The 11743-nt window shown below is 52.7% G+C and overlaps 1 protein-coding gene across 2 annotated transcripts in view; it reads right to left on the bottom strand.

Moving 5' to 3' along the window:
* Positions 1 to 219: 219 nt before the first annotated feature.
* Ajap1 (adherens junctions associated protein 1) overlaps positions 220 to 11743 on the bottom strand; it is a 103279-nt gene continuing 91755 nt past the window's right edge. For both annotated transcript variants that reach the window (XM_087214585.1, XM_087214584.1), the window contains exon 6: positions 220 to 8426. The gene's annotated coding sequence lies outside the window, so the exon portion shown is untranslated. The remainder of the gene's footprint in view (positions 8427 to 11743) is intronic.

The following is an 11743-nucleotide window of genomic DNA, read 5'->3' as shown; positions in this document are numbered from 1 at the left end:
GACTCTGCAGAGAACATCTTAGACTGCACCACGGTACAGAGACATAATGGCCATATTTTTAGAAGATATCTCAGATAATATCCTTAAAAATGAAAAAGTAAAAAGTAACATTTTAAAAAATTCCTTGAGTGGTCATGGCCTGAACTCATGTTGATTGTTCTTTTTATATATATATATTATTTTTTTTAATAGCAACATCAGAGTACTAAATATACAGAAGAAAGTTAATATATATGTGTTTCATTTACAATGTTTTCCAAATACATAGCTTCGAAATACAGAAACAACTTAAAAAAATCTGGAATAAAAGTTCACCTGTAAGGAAATTACACTCAGCCACCTGCCCCCCACCCCGCCCAAATATATTGTGTCATGTTTGTTCAATAACATAATAATGATATGCATTTAAGGAAAAACACAACATTAAACCACAGTAGTTTAACGTTTCCAAGAGGGTGACACATAAATATGTCCATGGAGACAGCTGTGGTGTTGATCTCTGAAGAACATATACACAGGGGCTTTGCCTCTCTTTGGAAAAAGAACAAGCTCTCTATGTAAAAGTATAAATAAACAGTGAACAGTTTATTGTATCAGAAAATAATTTAGGAAAAGCAAAATAAACCCAGGTTTGGCTGTACAAAAGAGGAGGAAATAAGTTCTGAAACATTCAACCTAAGGCTGGCGAAAGAACAGGCCAATGTGGCCTTCACTGCTTAATTTCTCATCCTGTGGTTCACGTTCATAGACTCAGTTTCTGGTCCCGGGGCTGAGCTGGGGCAGGGCTGGGACAATGGCCTCTGACTTTATAAATTCGTGTGATGGGACCTGGTGTGTTGAAGTATTATTTGAACACACAGGGAAAGCTGTTCAATGCAGAGTTTCCTCCAAAGTCCAATGTAACACTTGTAGGTCTCAAATCTGAGGAAGCTCTCGCTCGGTAGGAAAGGGGAAGGGTGCTTGTCGACCCAGTCATCTCTCGTGGTGATAAGTTAAATAAACTTAATCCACCAGGTCACTACAGGTCCTGTGACACTTTAGGGCTGCCAGCCGGCTTTCAGTTAAATAACTGTAACTTGGGAACCCCGCCCTGGACTCCAATGCCTGCCACCTAATTCTCCAGGAAATTAAGAGGAAAGACCGATCCTAGTGAGGCTGTCAGAAAAGAGAAAATTTTAAACCCAAAACTCGGGTTTTTAAGAAAATGGTTATCTAACTCCCAAAGCTAGCCACATGTTGTCCCAAAATCTTATTATTTCATATCAAAACTTCTGAACTTCCTCCCTCTCCCTCTCATTTTAGATGGCATAGACGATGTCCGTAGCCTTCACAGGAACCAGGGCAATACACAATGATCCCAGGAAGTTTGAAGAATCCCCATGTGTCACCACATTGGAATTCATCTTTAAGGATCAAAGTTATTGTCACCTGACAGAGAACCAACTTTGCTGGGGCTCTTTCACTCTCTGGCTTTAGAGAAAGTACCCAAATACAGGAGAACACACACACACACACACGCACGCACACACGCATGCAAGAAAGCACAACATCGCATGCCTGTGAGTGCTGGCAGCTCAGTTCGAGGAGGGTGTGGCTAAATGCCTGGTCCCGCACGCTGCCTTTTCAAGGCCAGTGGCCCCTCCTGGTCTTCAAGGCTCTGTACCAGTAGGACCATGCCTCAGTGGAGGACATGCCCTGAGGAAGGAGCACCCTGAGGAACCCACCTCCCCACACCTTCCTAGGGTCACACTGACTTGCTGTACACTCAGGAGAAAGCACCCGTGTTCCCCTGTAGACCCTAAGTTGTAGGTGGTCACATAACTTGACATGATGAATCCACGTGCACGTGAGAGAAACACTGGAGTGAAGCTTCCAACTGCCATCCAACGGTGGCAGAAGGGGGCTCCTCCTGGAGATGGTGGCTACCCTGGTGCAGAAACTGTCGAGCAATGGTACAGCTCACTGCTTAACCTTCCAGGGTCGTCAGAGCCTGAGAATTCAGCAAAACCCCTCCTCTGCACCAAGCCCGAGCAATCTCTAACAGGGGTTGGAGGTAGCACAGTGCGCTTGACATTGTCCCTGTTGGCTTGGGATGACTGGGGAGGAAAGCAGAACAGGATGATTCCATTAATAGTTTTGTCTCAAGCGGCCCTGCCCGAGACATGTTAGCTCTTTCGGTTCCCTGTGCTGTCGTCGGAACCTATCATACCAGGGGTCCTCAAAGTGCCACTTATCCAACATTTAGTGGCTGCGAGTCTTCACGGGACATAACAGTGACACAAACAGAACCTGGGGTTACACAGTGTTCTTGCTTCTTCACGGCCAAAGCGCTCTGATTTCCTGGGAGCAGTAACTTTCCCAGTTCAGTATTCACTGACGTCTGGCAACCCAAAGCTATACACACCCCCGGCTAAAGGACGATTCTGTGGAGTCTCAGGAGTCTGAAGAAGGCTAAGCAGGAGTCAGCCAGACCATGTGCACGCAAGAGGGAAGCTCCCAGGGTGCTGCTAACAACCGAGTGTTGAATTCCACATGGAAAACTTGAATCTCGAGAGAATTCTGTTTTAAGAGAAAGGCCACTTGAGACAAAACTAATTAACTTTTATAAAGAACCTCCTACAATCCAATGCTCTCAGCACCCATGCCTGCTACACATTGCCCAGCAGATGTGGGACTATGGAATTCGAGATTCTTACAAGAGCTATTCAGCCCCATGGGGATGTCCCAACCACTCTCAGGGCCTGGCATATTAACCCATTTAATTGAACACTATCTAAGGCATATGTGTGTTGCGATTCCAACTTACATGAGAAAACATAACTTGGGCAATTATATGCTCACTGTTTCCTCCCCCTCATCAGCAGTGGTTTAAACTCGTTCCATCCCAGGTGTTCCAGATGTACGTGTGGCCCCATTTATATCATGCCTCTTAAGTCCAGGCTGTACTATTTATGACTTACATTACTCATGGAGTCATTCAAAAAGACTCTCTTGATTCTACACATGGTAACTCCGGCACATTCAGGAGGGTCTCCATCAAGAGGAAAAGGCTGTCAAATACTGGAATGGTTCACTGTACACTTTTAGCCTCAACACCCAGTTAAAGGCTAGTTGATCGTTCCCTTCAGTGGTCTTTACAGCTGGGCGTGGCTGCACATTTGCCGGCTTGGGGTGTTCCGCGGTCCATTAGGGAGAAGTCCCCGTGCCCTGCTGTCCACATCCCACTGCCCTAGGAGCCCAGGGTACGCACCATCTCGCCTCTGGCTCCTGGCTCAGTCCACTGAGAGGAGGGAGCAGGGGTGGGGGAGAGTTGAGCACTTCTGAAAATGGTTGGCTTTTCTGGTGGGGCTGCTTCCTACCAGGTGGGGAGGGCAAGGCCACCCCGATAGAGGGTGAGTGAGGGGCGCCCTTCAGTTAGAAGCAGTGGTGCACAGTGAAGCCCCCCACCTGGCCTGGCTGGGCCCCGTAGTGACGGCGTGAGCTCTGCAGATTGGCCACTGTGAGCTTGCTGGCTGAGCTCTTTCTAGAATGATCTGAGGGCTGAAGAAGCCTCTTCTGTTTGTTTGACATTGGATGATTGAAGAGAGAGCAATCTCTAAACCCAGTAATTATGCAAAGCTGCACACAGCCGGGCTTCACACCCTTTAGAAGGAAGGGCCACTAGCATATTTCCAAATGCCAAACAACCCTTCCAGACCTCCCCCGAAAGGCCGCAGGTAATGCTAAAGTAACAAATACAAATCCTGGCTCTGAATGAAGGAGTTTATCTTCTTCACAGGCAGAGCATCAAGGCAAAATAAGTGCAAAGAATAATCAAAGACTCGAGACGCTGAGAATTTGGCTCATTTAGTGGGCTGTGCTATTTACACTAGGAAACAAACAAACAATCAAAAAAAAGTATGGCAGAGCAAATTGACAAATGGCACCAAAGTAACCATTCCAAAATGACATGAATCACCGCCTGCTTCGGAATAGCTACTTCCTTAAAAGCAGATGTTGTTTAAGAAGGACAAAGTGAAGTGCTCAGTGCTGGGGGTGTTTGCAAAGCACTGCCCCTGGTCCAGCAGGGATGGCCCTGTCCTCCCAGAGACCTGGCTGACCTGGTCCCCCTGGCAGGTCAGAGGAACAGGAGCAGGGCCGGGCCACGGGCTGTGCTGGGGATGGGCAAGCTCATGGACAGGGTGATATCGCTTATCTCGGCCCATACCGTCCACTCTGGAGGGATCAAGGGTCTAGGGGAGACCCAGGCAGAGACATCTGTAAGGGATCGGACATCTGCAGCCTTCCAGGAGGGAAGACTAAAGCTGTCTTGCTGCATCCATCCACTAGACCACCCCTCAGTCAGCAGGAGACAGAAGACAGCAGAGATCATAAGCAGCATCCTCTTTCCTTGTCTCTCTCCTATCAATGCTCCTCTGTCCCTCTACACTCCTTTCTCTACAGATTATTTTGTGTGTTCCCCTGTTAATGATCTGCAAAAGCCCCAAGGACGGGACCGTGTTCCCTTTGCTTCCAGCCCTTTGGCCCACAGGGCAGAACTTCAAGTCCTCACTAAGCAGATGAATGAATGCTCAGCAATCACAGTGCAGCAGGAAGAGTCTCTTCTCCCTCACCTTCCTATGTGCATGGTGTCTTTGCAGCAACCTCACAAGTGGAAATAAGAACGGCCCCTGTCGCGTGTCTTCACCCACAGTGACCCAAGGGGTGTCAGTGGAGGAGGGAACAGGCAGCCCAGGGAGCCTCAAGGCTCATTTGCCCTGAGATCTCCCTGATGAAAGAGGTGATGATGTCAGAGACAGGCCAAGGGAAGGCTGTCTTGGTGCCATTCTGAAGTGAAGGACTAGGATGATCCAGGCTGGATGTCAACAAGCTGCAGGTCCCAGCCTCACCCTATTCCCTGTGTCATCTTCCAAGAGCTCAAGGTTAGTCCGGCCTCATTGGCTTCAGAAGATCCTGGACCATCTGGGAGAAGAAGCAATCAGATGGACTCTGTCTCCACAGGTAAGAGGGTCAAAGTAGAGGCAGCCTGAGGCAATGTGTTCCTGGATGAAGACCCGGATGATGGCCTGAACATTGACACAGAAAGTGCCCACAGAGGGCAGGCTGTGGGAGGCAGGGACTTGGCCTGGGGTCAGATATGGCTGTGAGGAGTGACATATTTTAGAGAAGAAAGATGGATTTTAGGGCCACAGTGATCATCGCTGATCACCTGGTGGTCACATTCAGAGACTTGGGGAGCTTTCTGGAGAGTCAGGTTTCTAAGAGTATGAAGGCCCAGGGGGTCACCTGGGAGACAGCTGAGCAGCAGAACTCTCTGCAGACTCCACACTGGGGATACCGGGGACTCCAGGGGCTGCTCCTGTCTGTTCGGGAGGACAGTATGTGGGAGCGCCAGCAGCCCTCACCTGTCCTGGGTGTCGCTGCTCAACCACAGAGGCTGTGGGGAGCTGGGGCAGGGTGGCGAGTGGGTGCAGAGTGGCTCAGCTCTGCCCTGGACTCGGCTGGAGCCTGAGCCTGGCAAGAAAGGATCGGGAAGCTTCCCCTCCCAGACTGGAGAGTCTTTCCTTTCCTGCTCAAAACTTGGAAACAAAAGCAATTACACTCGCAGTATAGCCCCATGACAGTGACATCCAGCGCGAGAATGAGAAGTGATTAAACCAAGAAATGGACTTGAACATGCGACAAGGCAGTCCGGACACCTCCAAGAGCCAAACCCAGTGTCTCAAAGCCCTCCAAGGTTGACGGGTGAACGATGAGCCTGCTCAGCCTCTGGGACCGACCAAGAGACCAAAGAGATGCAACGGAAATGGACCCACGTGTGGGGACCTCCCCATAGCTCCCTCCTCGGATGACTTTTCATGAAGAAAAAGAAATGGAAGGAAATGCAAGGAGAAACCTCAGGGAAGGGGTATCTGCAAGTGGACTCTGGACGCTAGAGGTCAAGGCAAGAAGAGGGGATGCTGAGGGCTTTGCCCAAGGCCACAGAAGGGTGTAGAGAGTGGCATGCGCGCCGGGACTCCCCCGCCCTGAGTGGCCACGGTGCAGGGCTGGCCCCGCCTGTGTCATCTCCTCCACAACTGTGTTTCTAGTGAGGGCTGGGGAGAGAAGGTGAGCGGAAGAATCAAGTAAAACCTGCTAGTAGTCCCTCTGTCTGTCACCGGTGAGGGTGGCCGGCCACCACACTCTAGTGCGCAGCCTTCACAGCTCTGGGGTGTGCCCACGTGGAGCCTATGGCCCTGCCCTGAGCCTCTGCTGGAGTGGCTGCCACAGGCCTCTGGGGCCTTTGTCTTTCTAAGTTTCCCTGCAAAGCACAGGGTGTTAGGGACTCTGCGAAGACTTCAGGCTGTACCCAGCGCAGCTGGGGTCTGCATCAGAGACGACAGGGGTGCCCTGCAGGAACGGTTCCCCATTGCCTCCTGCCCAACCCAGTCGTTACCTGGCACTGACACGGAGCTGAGAGGGCTTTGAGGACAAAGGGGCCAGGGCTGGATGACACGCAGGTGCGGCCTCGGTGCTCACCCAAGCTTTGGGTAGGGGAGGACAGAGCAAAACAAAACCCAAAAGAATAAGCTTCCTAACGTTTGAGCAACACTCTGGACTGGATGCACAATGTTTCCCCTCCACGCTTCCCTCACTTTCCCATCTTGCAGGGGGCACGAAAGTGAATGTTTCAAGCTCACTTCAAGGAGTTTCAGAGGGAAACTGAGTCCCAGGGACGAAGCAGAATTTTGGCAGCCTGGCTGATCCGTGGGGCAAAGGAGTTACCCGTCTGGCTTTTCGTGTTTAACTTGGCCTGCACTTTCCCTCAAGGTTAAATCCAAGCCGTACTCGGGCTACGAAAGGGAAATGCACTCTTTAGAGAAGGACCTCTCGGCCCACCTGGGCTTCCGCCTCTACCCTGCAAGAGTGTGGGGCAGCAGGGTGGAGGCCCGGGTCCCTGGCAGTGCCCAAGGGGGGCAGCAGGTCTGGGCCTAGGATCCCAGGTGATCAGCCATGGCAGCAAAGGTGACAGTGGTGCAGGGAGCACTCCCAGGCCTGGGCCCCAGCCGGGTCCCACTTCCTGTGGGAAGCTCTGAGGCAATTTCTGCCACGTGACTGCAGACACCAGGAGCCGACAAGGAGCAGCACCTGCTGACAGCCTCCGCTAACACTCGCAGCCCCCCTGTCCCCCAGAAAAAGCAGTGGCATCAGACCAGGACCCCAGAGCCAGCCTGGGCTGTCACGCACACCACGATCACCATGTGTCACTTCCAAGCAGAAGGACCCTGTGCATTCAGAGTGCAGCCCTGATGCACACACACACGCTGGAAGGATATATTACTTTACTTTGTGGAACTGGAAAATTTCTTTAATTCAGTCTATGCTCGTATAACACAAATGTTTGAGAATCCACCACCCACCCCACCTAGTGCTCAGTTGGGCCCGAGCAGCAGCAGCCAGCCACGTCAACGTGCAGAGCTGCTAGGTAGCATCTTCAAACAGGTAAATGAAGAAAGGTAACATTTATGCACATGTGTGTATACATATATATAGGAAACCACGGCGTTCTTCGTTCTGGCCCAAGGTAACACATCACACATTTGGTGTTGTTCAGTAAATACCAGCAAGCGCAGGGTGTCACTGAAGGGTCCAAGCTGTCCCCAGGATGAATGGTGATGAACTATCAGGTCACCAGGAAGAATAAAGAATATGCTCACCTGTGGAATTGTATTTCCAATATATGCGTATATATGCATGAGTGTTTGCGTGTGTAGGCGTGAGTGTGGTGTGTGTGTGTGTGTGCACGCGTACTCAGTGAGTTGCTGCAGTAGAAAACATCGGTTTAATTCTGTTCATACTAAGCATGTTAAATAAATCAGGTTTCATAACCTAGAACACAATTCTTTTTTTAAAAAGGAACATTGAAGATCTTCAAAAATTACTACAGTACAAAAAAAGTGTGTGTGTGTGTCTGTTGGTATTTATATATTTATATATGTATAATAACCAGAAATAGTGACTCTATCGGAAGAGATTCCCACCCCTGTTTTCTGTAAGATTTCTATGCGTGATTCGCTCGGCTGCGGCTCTGGGCCGGGCCTCTCGGGTCGGTTCATGGCACATAATGGTATTATTGGCACAGGTTCAGAATCGTGGTCCCAATCCCAGGCGTCGATGCCTCCTCCTGTCCCGTCCGCGTGGCCACCTGGTCTCTTTCTCCAGTCCCCTCTTGTGTGTCTTTGCTCTATTCTCCAAAGAAAACTCCAGGGAAGGCAGTCACCCATAGGCGTGAGCATCTTTACAAAAATATATTTGGCCTAGAGCGCCTGCTATGCGAGTTTCCCACCGGCAGACAGAAGCAGCAGGTGCGGGACCCTCCCCCTCAGATAGTTTAGTTTTAGGTTTTGTGTTTGTGTTTTTGTTTTTACAGGTTCACCAACGGAATCCTATGTGAAAAAAAAACAAAAAGAGATTAAATGCCAGTGGGGCCAGGCATGGCCAGGCTGTGGGGCCCCCGCCACATGCAGAGCCCAGTGCCCTCCTGCTCGGCCAGCAGATGCCCGGGTGGTCAGGAAAGGGAAGGTGTCACCTGAGAACTGGAGCTCCCTGCGGCCAGGGATGGGGAGAAACTCATGGGTCACAACAGAAGAACCCCCTGGCTCTCCCCGGGAGGAGGCCTTGCTGGAGAGAGGAGGCAGGTTATACCTGCCTCACCTGTATGTACATAGGCCAGGTGAGCTGCCTGCAGCAGGTGCAGGGGAAGGGGTGCCACCCCAGCCTGTGGGTGCCCTAGGAAGTAAGGGGCTCAGTCCCCCAGCAGTAGGGACCCAGCAGGTCAGCCTGGGCCAGGCATCAGAGGGTACCAGGGCTCCTGGGTGTGGACAGGGACTGGAGCCCATCCCAGCTCTGCAGGTGGACAGGTGTACTCAAAGGGCACCTAGGGTATGGGGATGGGTGCCTCAGAGCTGCCCCCGGCACCCCATGGCTGCCGGTAGAAAGGAAATGCCACACATCCTGCAGGTGAGGAAGAGGGTGGGGGTGTCAAGGGTCCCTGGATGAGGTCTGGAGAAGCCCTCAGCTGGAGCTCGGGTGGCCAGACAGGCTCCACCCTTCACTTTCAGATCCACTCAGAAATGACTCCGGGCAACTGTGGAGGCCCAGAGCCTCCTCCCAGCCGGGCCTGTGAACATGTGTCTAAGAGCTCTCCAGGAAGTCAATCCAAGGACAGCCAGATGGGGAACAGCTGTCCCCAGCCGACAAGGGTGTGGCATTCTTCCACCCCATGACTAGGGAGATGGAGGGCTGCAGGCCACCAGGTGGGACAAGGTGAAGGACCCAAGATGCATGCCAGGCTTGGCCGGCATGGCTGGTGGCCCCAGCATAGCTGCTCCTGCTCAGCGCTGGCTCCTTGTTGTTCCTGGAGCCCCAGCTCTGCAGGACTGGGGGCAGGCTCCTTCCGAGGCCTCCCAGTTTGGGCCACAAGGGCCAGACCCCTGAGTGTCACCTCAGCCTGCCTGTCGCCCCAAGTGATACCCAAATGGGCAGCTCTAAGAGGCCCAGACTGGTGCTGCTGTGAGAACACCCACCTGCTGGGGCACTGGTGCCACCGTGCATGAAGAAATGGGACCTCCTGTCACATGAGCACGGACCCCTCTTGGTAGCATTACCCCAGTGACCTCACCCACCCAACCTCCACATTTCCCGGACGTGGAGGGAGGAAAGGTTTCAGAAACCCCAAGAGAACCACCCCTCCCACACACCCTCTCCGTGCAAAGGTTCTGAATGTTAAAAGTGTGGGGACAGATAATGCACGGGAGGGACCCTGAGCGCATGATCACAGAGACGGGCAGTGGTCGCGGGGCTCTGGGGAGAGGTGCCAGGGTTTAATGGACAGAGCTGGGATGTGGGTGCTGAACGGGTTCTGGAGGCGGATGTGGTGAGGCCCACACAGCACTGTAACCCGGACACTTAAAAATGGACAAAATGGCAAACTTTCTGCCATGCATATTTTACCATAAAGGAAAATATTTTTTAAAAAGAAAAATACACTGGATTCACTAAAGGCGAAGTTGGTGACGCTAACCCTGCTCCTGGTGGCCGCCTAGACGGTCTGTGGTTTCGGCTGCTGTCCCGTCCCCGGTCCTGGGTTATTAATGGACCCTAGCTTCCACTCAGGTGTGTCCAGGGCTGGAACCCATGTCACCCAGGGGCTCTGCCTCCCGGAGAAAGGTTTCCTGGGGAGCCGATGCTCAGTCCTTGATCCCGACCTTGAACAGAATACCTGGGCCAGAGCCCGGCTCTGCCCTCCTTCCCACTCCTTCTTCCTCTCTAAGCTCCATGCTGCTGCCTGCTCCGGACCGCAGATCTCAGCCTTGGGCTCCTGGGCTTCTCAGGCCCCTTCCCTTCTTGGATGTGACTCTGTTTACTCTGTCCACTCCTATCCCATCCTGTTACTTCTCAGGTGTGGACAACCCGCAGTCGCTTTTAGCTGCACGTGTGTGTGACCCCATGAGCACATACTCCCCCGGAACAGGAGCCCCCACCAGGCCAGCCTTGGCTCCTGGGAGTCCAGCTCTGTGCCTGCCTGGAGGAAGCTGAGAGGAGATCGGTGTCCAAAAGGGAGCTTTGTCCTGGTCCCCAGGAGGAATCCTCTAGGCTTGACCCTTCTTTCTATGCCCCTTAGAGGTGGGTGCAGGGCGTCACATGGCAGAGGGGCTCAGGGCCCTGAGATCACCATAGCTTGGCCCTGTGGGGAAAGGAGTATCTTCCAGGTCCACAGGTGAGGGAGGGAAGGAGGGAGGGAGGGAGGGAGGCAGGGGAGGAGGAGGAGGCAGAGGGACCTGACCCTGTATCCGCAATGGCCACTTCAAAGCAGAGGGTGTGACTCCCTTATAGGGCAGGGCGCTCTCTCAGCATCTGGCCTGGAGGAGGATCCCAGGCTGCAGCTTCCCTCAGTTCTTGCCCGACCCTACTGTTCCAACTTCGGCTCCGGAAGTGCTTAGGTTGGTGTTCCAAAGGCTCTGGGCGAGGGCTGCACAGTCAGAGGACAGGAGCCCAGGCAGGGGGCAGAGGCTGGGGGCAGCAAGGACCCCAGGCTGGAGACTCCTCAGCTGCCAAGGCAGGAAGCGGCGCGCTCGCTGCAGAGTGACCCAGGAGATGGGATCTGGGGTAGGTCCTGCCCTCTGCTGCCCAGAAGGAGACAGCGGAGACAGCCCTGCCACTCACTGGGGTCAGGGCTCGGGTCTGCTTCTGGAAAGAGCACAAGGACGGCCACCAGGTCCCTGGGCACCGCAGCCACTGCGGCAGTTCTCTGAGACCTGAGAGGACACATGCCCCGGAGTCTTCCTGGTGCCTGGTCTCAGAGACTCCACTCCAGGAGGGCCCGGGTGTCGCCTTGAAAAAGAGTGTTCCTTTGAATTACAAAAAGCTTGATATTCTATTAATGCTTTTTTTAAAAGAACGAAGTGGGAAGGCTCAGGTGCATTTCCTGGGGTTTTTTTATTAGTTATGTCTTCGATGTGATTTTTGAAAATAATAACATGGTGATTTGTTTCTCACTTGCTCTGGATTCAAGAGCCTTTATGGCCTCTGTGGCTCTGTTTGAAATGAGGCAGCTCCGGTGAGTGGGAAGGGCAGAGGTCACACGGACGAGGTTCTCTGGGGCTTACTTGCTCCAGGAGAAACGACGAGAGGAGCCCACGAGGCGCTGTTGGGTGTGGGTCCGAGGTGCCCTTCGGTGGAGAAGCAGGGCAGCTTCGTTTTG

This window comes from Heterocephalus glaber, unplaced genomic scaffold, assembly GCF_053883595.1.
Source record: "Heterocephalus glaber isolate CG9 unplaced genomic scaffold, H.glaber_assembly_v1.0 deba00001447, whole genome shotgun sequence".
In the NCBI taxonomy this organism is placed as follows: Eukaryota; Metazoa; Chordata; class Mammalia; order Rodentia; family Bathyergidae; genus Heterocephalus; species Heterocephalus glaber.
Note: the sequence above shows the minus strand (reverse complement) of the source record. Positions and strands in the feature narration are given on the sequence as shown.